General features: G+C 37.1%; 1 protein-coding gene and 1 non-coding gene across 16 annotated transcripts in view; both read right to left on the reverse strand.

The window, feature by feature from the left end:
• Positions 1 to 12,379, reverse strand: part of LOC129729905 (voltage-dependent L-type calcium channel subunit beta-1) — a 468,159-nt gene that overhangs the window by 392,558 nt on the left and 63,222 nt on the right. The window lies entirely within an intron of this gene.
• LOC129733502 (U6 spliceosomal RNA) lies at positions 2,795 to 2,902 on the reverse strand. Its single transcript, XR_008729581.1, has one exon. It is a non-coding gene; the product is annotated as a U6 spliceosomal RNA (small nuclear RNA).

Raw genomic sequence — 12,379 nt, forward strand, 5'->3', positions numbered from 1 at the left:
CATTTCACCCCGCGAAATGATTAATCGAGAAATGATGCTCCCGCCGAGTGGCCACTGCCGTTTGCTCCACTTGAAGTTCAATCCGCATCCAAATGTTTACTTTTCCCACTGGTTCAACAAAACGCGGGCGCCCCCTCTCGATTACGAACGTGCGTGCGCCGAGGCCTCGAGTATCGGTAAGAGTCCTTCTACTGTTGTCTAGGGTTCTGTTTCCTCTCTCTCATTTCTCACCGTGCGCGCAATTGACTTTATCCTCCGGGTCTCCCGGCCGGATTGACGTGCGCTTGCTGGTGAGATTGATTGAGCTTCCCCTGCGTTGTTTCGGATTGATTGTGTGGCTTTGTTTTGCTTACCAACTGCCCCTGCCCGGATCCCGCGTCCCGCGGGTAGGGAGGGGCGCATAAAATAAATAGAAATAAAATATGTTTTGACGCTGCTTCTGACGGTGCGCAGCAAACAGCACATCAAGAGATGGTTGTAAGCTCTGCTTGTGGGTTTTTTTTTGTTTGGCTTCCAGCAAGTGAACATACAGAAAAAAAAGCACCGAACATGAAACCATTAACCGGTTCAATGTGAAGTGAATGGCGAGGGCAATTAATCATTGTTGAAGATTGAGTTTTTATGCTCTTTGTCGTGGTTGTAGGTCCACTGCCACCACTGGAAGGATCTTGAGGTGTTCAGACATGGCAGTGGTCTTCCAGACACGTCGACTTTGGAATGCTTTCGTGGACAAAGGGATTTATTTGTTAGATTTTTCGGGCAATAGAAGGGAGAAAAATTAAAATTTAATTTCTCAATTGAAAAGCAGTCAAAACATTGAAGATAAAAGAAATTGAAACAATTTTTTAGATACAGCTTGTTAGTGAAACACATCATCTCGATTGGAGTTATGCTAATAGTTGGCATCAAGAGTCAACACTAGTAGAGCTGAACGTATGCAAGCGACGAACCTGAATGTCATTTTTCGCTACACCTGAACAGTCGCTTAGCGGTTAAACGACCTTCACGCGTTCACCATCATATGTCACTGAAAGGCAAACGATTCTGTTAAATCGGCTTTCGTCAATGGGACTCCAATGCAGTGATTCGCTTTTGAATCGGATCCAATTTTCATCCGCAGCTTCCATTTGACAGTTATCTGCAGTCACTATAACTCGTCAATTTCGGCTGAATCATGCCCCCGAAAAGGTAGACACAACTTCAAAACGCTAGATTACTGTCGATAAATTATGCTCATGGAAATTGGTGTTGGTCTTGTGGAGGCATGAATCCACCCCAGTATGACCCACTAACTGGAGCGAATCCTCAAATCAACATATTAGGAAAACACAAATCTCAATAACACTCAAGGGCATAGACAAGGTCGTAGTGGAGCACCCGATCGTGTATAATCCAACAATTATCTCATCAGAAACTGTTGCAACAAAAATAGCTTGGTAATAATATTAACACAATAAAACCAATCTTTTTATGCACGGTTTAATTTCGGTTTCGATCGTTCAGTAACGACGTAATTGAAACCCTCTCGTTTTCCGTCATTCAAACCGATTTTTTTTTCTGGCTTCATTCGATAATTTTGGGGGGCTATTTGCTAAACGGTGCTTGCATTCACCATAAGATGAGGTGGTTATGGACTCATGATTTGTGTCCGAATGCTACACTGTGTAAGCGCGTTTCGTGTGACGGCGGCGGCGCGATGTTAAGCTCACCGCAGCTGCGGCGTTGATGGCGGTAATAATGATGATGATGATGCAACTATTTTTTGTTTGACGTACAATCTAACCAACACAATACAATTTCAAATGAGTGAAAAGAAAAAAATGAATTCAATTTAATAGCTACCGACACAGACAACGATGCATGCGGCAGTTTTGCAGATCGAAATAATTGAAAAAGTGGTTATGATTTCAAGTGTGAATAAAACGGCTAGTGATCGAAAGTTTGCGTCGATCAACTCGTTTTGAATATTGTTTCGGCTTTCGGTGGGGTATGATGAGGTTGGCTCGTTTATTGATACTTCGTTGCACAGAAAGCGGTTTGGCGAATTAGTGCTGATGGGTCAACATAACATCAAATGGAATGCGGAAAGCATAATTTAAGCACTCTGTCACGAAAATACCGCGCAGAATTAAGTTTCCATCCATTGCAAAATTTATAGCGCAGATTGGCCTTTAAACAATGGTTGCATTCGGTTAGCCTCACTATTAAGTTTTTTTCAATTGGTCATCTTTTTCTATTCGAAACCAGCAAAACAGATAGAAGCAACTGACACCACCAGATTGACAATATACTAAGACAAAAGTTGTACTATTCATATTCAAATTAGTTATTTATTAACTTCGTGTTTATGTTTTGTGATTGTTTAACAAAATATTCAGAGAAAACCTCTTTTTTTTTAAACTGGCTCCATTAAACGTTCAATTGTATTGTTTGGTGAACAACTTAACTGATGATTTATAAAGGTTAATCATCTTTTTATATTATCATTTATATTATCATTATATCATTTATATTATCATTATATATCATTATTATAGCATAAATAAAATCAACATAAAAGAATTAAGTTATAGGTGAGATGCATTTTATTTAACTAATTGAATAATTTCGAAATGAATTCAAAATTTTTGATATTCCAAGATCAATTTTGGATAGTATTTTTCTTTGACTTTTCTGACATTGAGAAACATTTCTTCGCTTGTAATGTTTTTTTTCTATTTCTCTTATCGTTTTTTGTCTTTTCTATACTTAAAATCGTTGTTGTGCTCAATTAGGAATCGTTTTGTTATTAAATTTCAATATGGAATGCATTTCGGTTTTGCCTTCCAGCCTTGTGCAGAGACTATACTAATCTTTTCAGTTTCATTCCAATTTTTGTATTTGTTCAGCTGATGGCAAGACCCTTAAAAAACGTTTTTTGCTATTAAGGTTATTAAGACCTTTTTTCACTATTTTTCATCTATGTTTTTCATTAGTTTATGTGTCCAATTCCAGCAAACTTCGTTCTTAGCCTCTTCAGACATTTAGAAGCATTTTTAAGCTATTGTGAGTTCAATTTGGGATCTTATTTCTATATATTTTATAATTTTAGATTATTTTACTTTTTTCTTTCTAGACCTTCGATAGTAGATTCTAACCATTTTTTACTATTCTAACTAAATTTTGGTTCATTGACCGCTTGACCTTCAGAAGTGATTTGTCGTTGTTCTAACTTCAATTCATGATCTTTTCTGGCATTTGCTGGCTTTCCCGAGTCTTCTCTTCGTTATTCTGAGTTAAGCTAAGGAACATGATTTAACTTTTTTGTCTCTCCTAGCAGCGTTTTTATTTTTACTATTTAAAGTTCAATTTGGGACGCGTGCTTCACTTTTCTGACCTTTGAATTTCTAGCATTTGGAAGCGCTTTGCATAATACTGAGAACAGCATTGATTATTTTCTCTTTTGATTTTTTTCCGAAATTCTGATGCGTTATTCGCTTTTCTGAGCTCAACTCGAAGTCTTTATCTAGTCTTTTCTGGCCACCAAAAGTGTTTTTCCTTTTCCTAGCTCAATTCCGAAATATTTTCTGTTATGAAGATTCCTGGTATTTAAATCCGTTTTTTAAGCCCATTTTTGGATAATTTTTTTATTAAATCTTTCCAGAAGCGTTTTTCGTTATCCTGAGCTCAATTGAGCCCATTCAGGTCTTAAGAAGCGGGTTTTCCCCATTCTGAGATAAATTTTAAATCATTTTCTTCTTTGGTCTCTTCTGACTTTGAGTAGCGTTTTGACGTAGGACTACGTCTTTGTTTTCTATACTAGATTACACTTTGTGAAATTGAAAATGAAACTGGCAAATGTTGCGTCAGATTTCAAACGATTGTAGCGAGCGAACGACTTAATGCATCTTAGTCATTTATCTGTCGGTGGATAGATAAAATGTGTAATAATTTTTTGATATAATGTTCGACATTGTTGCTTTACTGCTTAATGGTGGAAAAAGGTGAAAAGTTCCAAGTTCAAGCTTTCCCATACATTTCCCTCGTTATTGGCTTGCTTCCCGAGCACATATAACAATAACATGGACGAAATAAATTCCACTGCCTACATATTTTGACTCAACAAAGTGTTTTGGTTTGTTCCTCTTTCTCCAAGCTGTGTGGCCACGCCCTAATGGCAAAAATCTACGCTGAACTCAATACAAAAGACTGTGTGTAGAAAATTCAGCTTCAGTCTAGTTTGTCACACAACAGCGAATGGAGTATAATAGCTGTTAGAGGTACGCGACATTGAGAAACATACACATACATACGAGTCAACTTCCAGGCACCACGGAGCATGTTACCTTTATTTTGCATACGGCAGCAACAGTTACCATCGTACGCTGCAGGATATTTTGCCGGCACAGCTATTGGAGGGCACAGCAGAGAGCAAGTTTAATGCGCGGCCAACAAATTATTCAATGCTACCGGTGGTGGTGCGATCATCAGCGTTCTGTAGCACGAATTTCATACTGAAGATGCTTGAAGATAAGAGTTATGAGAGTTTTCGCACCTACTACTAGTGTAAAATTTTCATGTATTCATGCATCGTTAATTTTACAATTACGACCATCAAATATAAACAGTAGTGTTGCCTATGAACAGTTTATCGCAGCATATAATATATACATTTAGTCCTACGTCACCATTTCATACAACCCCTAGGGCTATATACCTTGTAGTATTTTCACCATTTCGAGCTCAATGTTGGTTCATTTTGGCCTTAAGAAACCTGTTTCGTTACTATGAGCTCTATTTGGTATTATTACCATTATGGTATTTTCCGTCATTCGAATGCCTTTTTCGCCATTTTGTGCTAAATTTGAGATGGTTTGATACTCTTAATCTTACATGGTTTTCAAAAGCGTATTCCTCATTCTGAACATCATTTTGGAATATTTTCTCCTTTATTCTTTCTTCGCAATTAAATGCGTTTTTTGTCATTTTTTGCATATTTCATTTTTATCTTTGAAGTTTTTCAAAACTTTAAAAACGTTTGTTGCCATTTTGAGTTCAAATTTCGATTTCTGGTCGACAAAAGCCAAAAAATACTTCCCGTTATTTTCCATTTCAAGACTTTCTGGTTTCCAGAAACCTTTTTTCGTTATTCGGGGCTCAATTGGCCTTTCTGGAAAAATTTTTTTCCCTAATCTAAGTCCGATTTCCGTATGTTCTGTCTTACAATCTTTCCTCGTACTTAGATTCAATTCCTCGTTATTTTGAATTCAATTCGAGATCTCTGTTTGTTTCTTTTTCTGGCATTGGAATCATTCTTTCGACATTTTTAGCTATCATATATATTCTCTTTTGACATTTCCAAGCCCATATAATAATGGCATATTGGTGGTAAATTTTGAATCAAATTTTAAATTTTGTTAGTTTTTCCTGAGCTATGAAATATTTTTTAGTTAGTCTGAACACAATTTGGGATATTTTGGGGAAGTAACTAACAACTAATTTTTTGTTTTACTTCACCATCCTGAGCACCATTTGTTTCTTTTCTTGTTTTAGATCTTTTCTGGATCTCAGAAAAGCTTTTTTATTATTCAGAGCTCAATTTCAAATATGTTTGGTCTTTTTTGGCATTTAGATCGAGATCCGAGATTGGACGTTCTTTTCAGTCTTGTTTCTATGTTATTTCAAATTAAATGAAGATTGTTTTTTGTCCCCTACTAGCCCTGAAAGCTGTTTTTATTATTTTCAGTTCAATTTCTTATCGCAATTTTTTTGTTCAGTCTAGATTTTTCTGGCTTTCTATATGGTTGTTCTGAGCGCAGTTTCGAATCATTTTTAACTTTTTCTAAGCTAAGAACTTTTTTTTTCGCCTTCAGGCCATTTGTGATTATTTGTTGTTTTGGTCCTTTCTTATATTCAGATGTGTATTTCGCTATTCAGAACTGAATTTGGGATTATTTTTGCGGCTGGTCTTTTCGGCTTTCAAAATTGTTTTCCCCAAAATAGGCTGAATACGGATCTATTTCAGAAGCATTTTTCGTCTTTTTGAGTTATACTTGGTTTGTTTCACCTCTTTTTCGTTTCACGCTATTCTGTGCTGAATTTGGAATCAATTTCTACTGTTTTGAACTCAAATTGTTCCAAGGCTGGAATTGTTGTTGGCTTATCCGCATAGACGAGAGACTTAACGTAGCCCCACAAAAAATAATCTAGCGGTGTTAAATCGCATGATCTAGGCGGCCAATTCACCGGTCCATTTCGTGAGATGAATTGCTCACCGAACTCATTCTGCAATATGCCCATTGATTCGCGCGATGTGTGGCACGTTGCTCCGTCTTACTGAAACCACATGTCAACAAGACCCAGCTCTTCCATTTCCGGCAAAAAAAAAATCAAAAATCATCGCGCGATAGCGAGCGCCATTGACCGTAGTGTTGCGATTTTGATAATCTTTGAAGAAGTACGGACCAATGATGCCTCCACCGGCATCAGCATTCAGACTTCTTTTAAGGATCATGTTTACTTTTGATTATTTCCGACGTTTCTAAGCCTTTAGAAACATTTCAAAATACTTTCAAATATTGTGAGCATTACTTGGGTTCTTTGATGCAGAACTACGTCTTTAAAGAAGGTCTGTAGAGATGTGAAATGAAAACCTAAAATCAGAACAGAGACCGAAATCACATTCAGTTTCAAATGCTTATCACTCGGTTCGTTTTCAAATTTCGCCCAACCAAGCTGAGCTGTATAGCACGGTCGGCAGAATGTCATATGAGCAACATAAGAGCCTGCTTCGGCCCAAACAAATCATCTTACTAGCGGACACATCTTAGCAACAGCGGCAGCAAACTTGCCGATTATGCCTACACACAAAAGTTGGACGGTGCGGAACCACATCAATATTGTGTTTTATCAGCACATTTCCTGTACTATCTTGGAACTAGTACAAAGGATATGTGATGTTAATAACGCATTTGGTGCTCTAGCGAATGTTCAATGTATTGGACGGCTCAAAAGCATTATACTTATGAAGTATTAACCGGCGGTATTTTGGTACTGACTAAGTTAATGCAAATATGTTCTAATCATGAATGACCGGATAATCAAAAACATCATCGAATCAATAACAATTGAAAAGACATTGGGTTTGTATTTTTGCATTTAACGACGACTCCGGTTATAGTCATATGCATTCAGCTCCACGTTTCTGGTACCAGCGCCAGTAAAATCTGTTGCAACAAGACTCGCTATTGGCTGTTTCGGTTGCTGGCGGTGATTAGGAATGCACGAGCCTTTGATACGCACCGACTCGCGAAAGTACCCGGCGGTTTTTTAAGCACCCCAAAACTGATCGTTTACTCAAAACCGAAGTCTATCGAAACATCACGATTTTGTGTGTATTATACATATTCTGATATTAGATCAGAGCTCTGTCAATGTATTCATTGCGCAACTGTTGCGTTATCCTTTTGACACATTTGTTGTGCAAAGTCAAAGCATTCAATGTGGGTTTTGAGAGGACACATTGGATGGTCGAAGCTTGAAGTTTAACGTAGAGAGACCAAAAATCAACTCCTAAAACTATTCCTAAAATTTAAATGGTTACTTCCACTGTGCGGAAAACAGTCAGAATTGGTCAAACATGAGCATTTCCGGAACCGGAATGATAACCAGAGGCCGTAAATCGACCACAGGTGTCATTTCGAATCTTTACGTGACCACATTATTTTGGGAGAGTTATTTTATCAGTTTTGGATAAAAATTATTGACATAAACATATCGATTCATAATAGTTTATCGTAATCTCAGCGTTTATCATGCAAAAAAATTATTAGAAAAGTGAAATTTGTTTTTAGCTTATCCCTTGCGATTATTATCGAATGCAAGAATGCAAGTAATGTAACAAACAGCCTTTTGTAGTTCTACGTCAACTTTGCGGTCGTGGCTTTGCACACAACCTTTCTAATTTTTTTTTTCTGCTCGTCTGATCTGGAAAGCATGTAAGATGACTATTTTCTTTCTCGATTTTTCCATCAATAAGTTTATTTTTGTCTTGATAATCTGGTACAAAAATATTTTTCTCCATTTTGTGCTTCATATTTTTACTTTTCCGGTCATCAGAAGTTTTTTTTTATTTATTTTGAATTCAATTCGTGATCTTTTTCTTCTCTGGCCTTTATTTTATACTCAATTTGCAAATATTTTCACATTTGGTCATGTTTGGCGTCGAGATACGTGTTTCCGTTAGCCTTCATTTCTTTTTCAGCCTCCATTATCATTTCTCGCGTGAATTTTCAAAAAGATCTAAGTTACAGTGTAAAATTCTCTCCTGTTTTGTAAATGACAGCCTCATTTTAAAAGGTTTTAACTTGTTCTAGTCACAATTTGAAAGATTATAATGTTACCTAGCTTGATATGCAAAGAGCATGATGAAAAATGTAAGAACAACATAGTTATTAGTTAATTCTTAAAAAGCGATTGTTCGCTATTCCGAAATATTTTGAAACTTTTTTCTTATTTTGTCTATTTTTGAACTTACAGGCCTTGTTTTGCAAATTGCAAGCTTTTTTTGAAAATCGAGCATTTGAGGCTATTTTTATTTTTATTCTCTTATGGCTCTAAAAACCGTTTTTTCTGGCCCTTCTGAGTTTGAATCAAAGTTTGTTTTAACCTTTTTTAATTTAACTGTAATATGAACGATTTGGGATCTTTCTTGTTTTATTGTTCTCGTTTTCAAAGCGCATTGTCGCACAATCTAAATTGTTTTTTTGGTTTTTCTGGCCATTAGAAATATTTTCGGTTCATAAATTCTGGCGTTCCAAAGCCTAGTGAGCCATTTAGAATGATTTTTTATACCATATTGAACGCAATCATTTTTTTTTTCGTTTTTTGGCATTTAAAAAGGATGATCTCCCCTGAACTCATTTACCCTTAACTTCTGTCTCAATTTTTTTGCTCTCAAAATTGTGATGTCAATTTTGAATTATTTTTCCCTTCTTTCCACTCTAAATTCAATTGAAGATAAAGATTTTTGTCTTTTCTGGCGTTTTTGAACCTAATTTGGGATAGCTGTTTTCGTTTTTTCTGATTTATTTGTCCATTAACCCATTCCCGGTGGAGAGAAATCAGTTTTTACCTCGAAAAATGAACTTAAAAGTCTTATTACTAAGCAACTATATGCACAATCGATACGAACTGTAATGCACATTGAAGATCGATCTGTTCTCTAACGATACTCAATATTTTCAAGCATAATTATTATATCTGAATCAAAGTTTGAATGTCAGGTGATGCCATTAGGCATTAGGCTCAGTTGTAAATATTTTTTTCGCGTTTTCTAACTTTTAAAAATCTTTTTTTTTTAGTTTTACTTACATTTAGACTCGTTTTCAATTTTTGCGAAGTTTACATGCACATCGCAAAAAATTACATATATCATGTCATGTATACAAATAAAATTAAATTTACCTTTCGACTTTCCATTTTCCAATATTCAAAATAATCTTACTCATAGATAACACTTTTATGCTAGGAAAATGGAAAATATTTAAAAAATATGAAGTGAAAAGTTTTCAAGCACACGAAAATGCTCAGCATAGCAGGTGCGAAACGCTTCCAATGGTGACTCAAGCCATCAGAATTGAGCTGGTCAAGATTTTTTGGTTCCGGCACGAACACGACACCCTCTAGCAAACAGTATGTAGATTCGAAAGGTCCTCAATCACGTGTCCATCGGGCACGAGACATAAAAGTCGCACAAATTTGGCACACACATCGCACCAATTCGAGAAGCTGGACGCGTGCTCTGCATTCCTCATGTCAGTCAAGCCGAAATCACAACAGCTTTCAAGCAGCGGCGGCGGCGGCGGCGATCATCATCGTCAAACCACACAAGACGCGTCCACGGCAGAGTGTGTAAATATAAATGGTGTCGAATCGATTTGTTTACGTTTTCGTTGCAGACCGATCATTCATCAAGGGAGCAGCCACAGCAGCAAGACGATGACGGTAACGAGTCGGAAAATCGAAAAACACCAAACTAGCACCTTTGGCCGTTCGATGATGCGACGAGGAAGCGAAAAATAAAGTGCGTCACAAAGCGACTGAAGCAGGCAATAAAATCGATGCCGCTGTCAACACGAAAGCGCACCTAACAAATATGTGCGGTAATATTTGCGTTTATGACCTCCAATGTAAATTCATTTTCCACCTTTTTGGTATTCAAATCAAAACCAATCATTAATTTCTTTTAAAGCCCAGACACTCTTAATCGCTTTCAACACTCGTCATCGTAAGCGGCCCGCACCATTGTTCGCGGTTCCATCCTCCCGGTCATTAATTGCCCGGCTTAGAAGCTCCTCCTATTCCACGAGGCGCTGCGTCACTCGATCCGCCATTATTCATAATTCACCGAAAAAATTCCACCAACCAAAGTACGGTATGGTAATAAAAAAAAGAAACTTTACCAATAAGTACTGAAACCGGTTCAAATGACGGCTGTTATTTGTTGGATAAACTAATAGTCGTGTGGAGAAGCTAAAACCGATCCCCATCAGGCATCAGGTGAGTGCGCGAGCCGCAACATCTTCGGTCTCTGTCCGGCCGAAATAAACTAAACAGCGCGATCCGTTGAGAAAACCGAGAAAAATTATACGAATATTACTCATTATATTATACTCATATATACGTACGAGGTTGCCTTTTATTTGGGTCCGCACCAATCGCTTTTCGGTGCTGGCAGTGTAAAGCGAAGAAGAAGACAGGGGGAAATCATTAAAAACTTTGGGTATTATGCAAATAGGACGAGTTTTTACGCTGCTTCTCCAAATTGAAGATCTTCCCTCGACAACCTTGGCGAGTTTATGGGTACAACAAATACACATTACGGTCTATTTCGAAACTAACAAAAAATAATCAGAGAAAAAAATACACGGCATTTTGCGAAACCGAACCCTCTCTCCGATGGTAGTGGTGGTGGCTTTGGGTGGCCTAGCTAGAGATATGAAACCGTGCCGTGCGGTCCAGTGGTCCATCGGTAAGACACTCTTCTCTTCTTGGAAGCGCAGCCCATGTGAATGGTTCATCTATGCGTTTTGAAGCTTTTCATTCGCATGACGAAGGATCCATGTTTATGTAAACTATTTTTATTACCAATTTCGAGCAGCCAACAACAACAATATCGCAAGCTTAGCCTTGGGGCTAATAGCGGTCTCGATCAACTAGATTAGTTGAGAGAATTCGTTATCGATATTGTTTTTGGCACATTTTGTATGTGTAGGATAAGAACAACGATACACCGTGCCCCAGTGCTGAGTAGAGAAAATTTCCAGCTCGAAAAGATCCTCGACTCGATCGGGAATCGAATCCGATATCACAACCGTGTGGGAGAGCTAGCCGACCGACACCGCTAACCACAGAGCCACGGGGACCACATTAAACCAACAGCCACCGTCCCCCAATTTGCTGCTATAAATCCAAAACTAAATGTCAGCAGCGTTGGCCGCAAGCCAGCTCTTTGCTTGGCTGTGTATTATGAAGCAGACCTGATATCATGATTGTCCGAGAGGCCATCCAGAACTTGAATGCAAAACTTTGAATTACGGACACATAATATTCTATAAACCAAGCAGAATAGACATTGATAAAAGCTGAGTGTACAAGTATGTATTGCAACTCTTTAATTTTTTGATCTTTCGTCCTTTGTTTTGTTTTGCTTTCCGCAGCTCGAAATCATGAGCTGACTTTCTACTCGTGGTTATTTTTAATCTTAAACTTTAAACCTGTCGGAATTTATGTTAGTTAACTGTTAACATTATCAACTTTTAAGATTTTTGGCCTTTCGTTTGACCGATGTCTAATTTCAGAAAACTCCACGATAACTGTTTCCACGACAACGAGTTTCTTTAAATGATTTACTTATGGCCTTTTAACTGGAAAACTATACACGATGTTTTTAGGTGTTCTTGTTTCCATGACTCAACTTGTTTGTTCAACTATTTCAAAAGCTGTCTTTATGTCTTTATGTCTGCATGTCTTCATGTCTTTATGCCTTTAATTTTTCATGTCTTTATGTCTTTATGTCTTTATGTCTTTATGTCTCTATGTCTTTATGTCTTTATGTCTTTATGTCTCTATGTCATTATGTCTTTATGTCTTTATGTCTTTATGTCTTTATGTCTTTATGTCTTTATGTCTTTATGTCTTTATGTCTTTATGTCTCTATGTCATTATGTCTTTATGTCTTTATGTCTTTATGTCTTTATGTCTTTATGTCTTTATGTCTTTATGTCTTTATGTCTTTATGTCTTTATGTCTTTATGTCTTTATGTCTTTATGTCTTTATGTCTTTATGTCTTTATGTCTTTATGTCTTTATGTCTTTATGTCTTTATGTCTTTATGTCT

Source organism: Wyeomyia smithii, chromosome 3 (assembly GCF_029784165.1).
Source record: "Wyeomyia smithii strain HCP4-BCI-WySm-NY-G18 chromosome 3, ASM2978416v1, whole genome shotgun sequence".
Classification (NCBI taxonomy): domain Eukaryota; kingdom Metazoa; phylum Arthropoda; class Insecta; order Diptera; family Culicidae; genus Wyeomyia; species Wyeomyia smithii.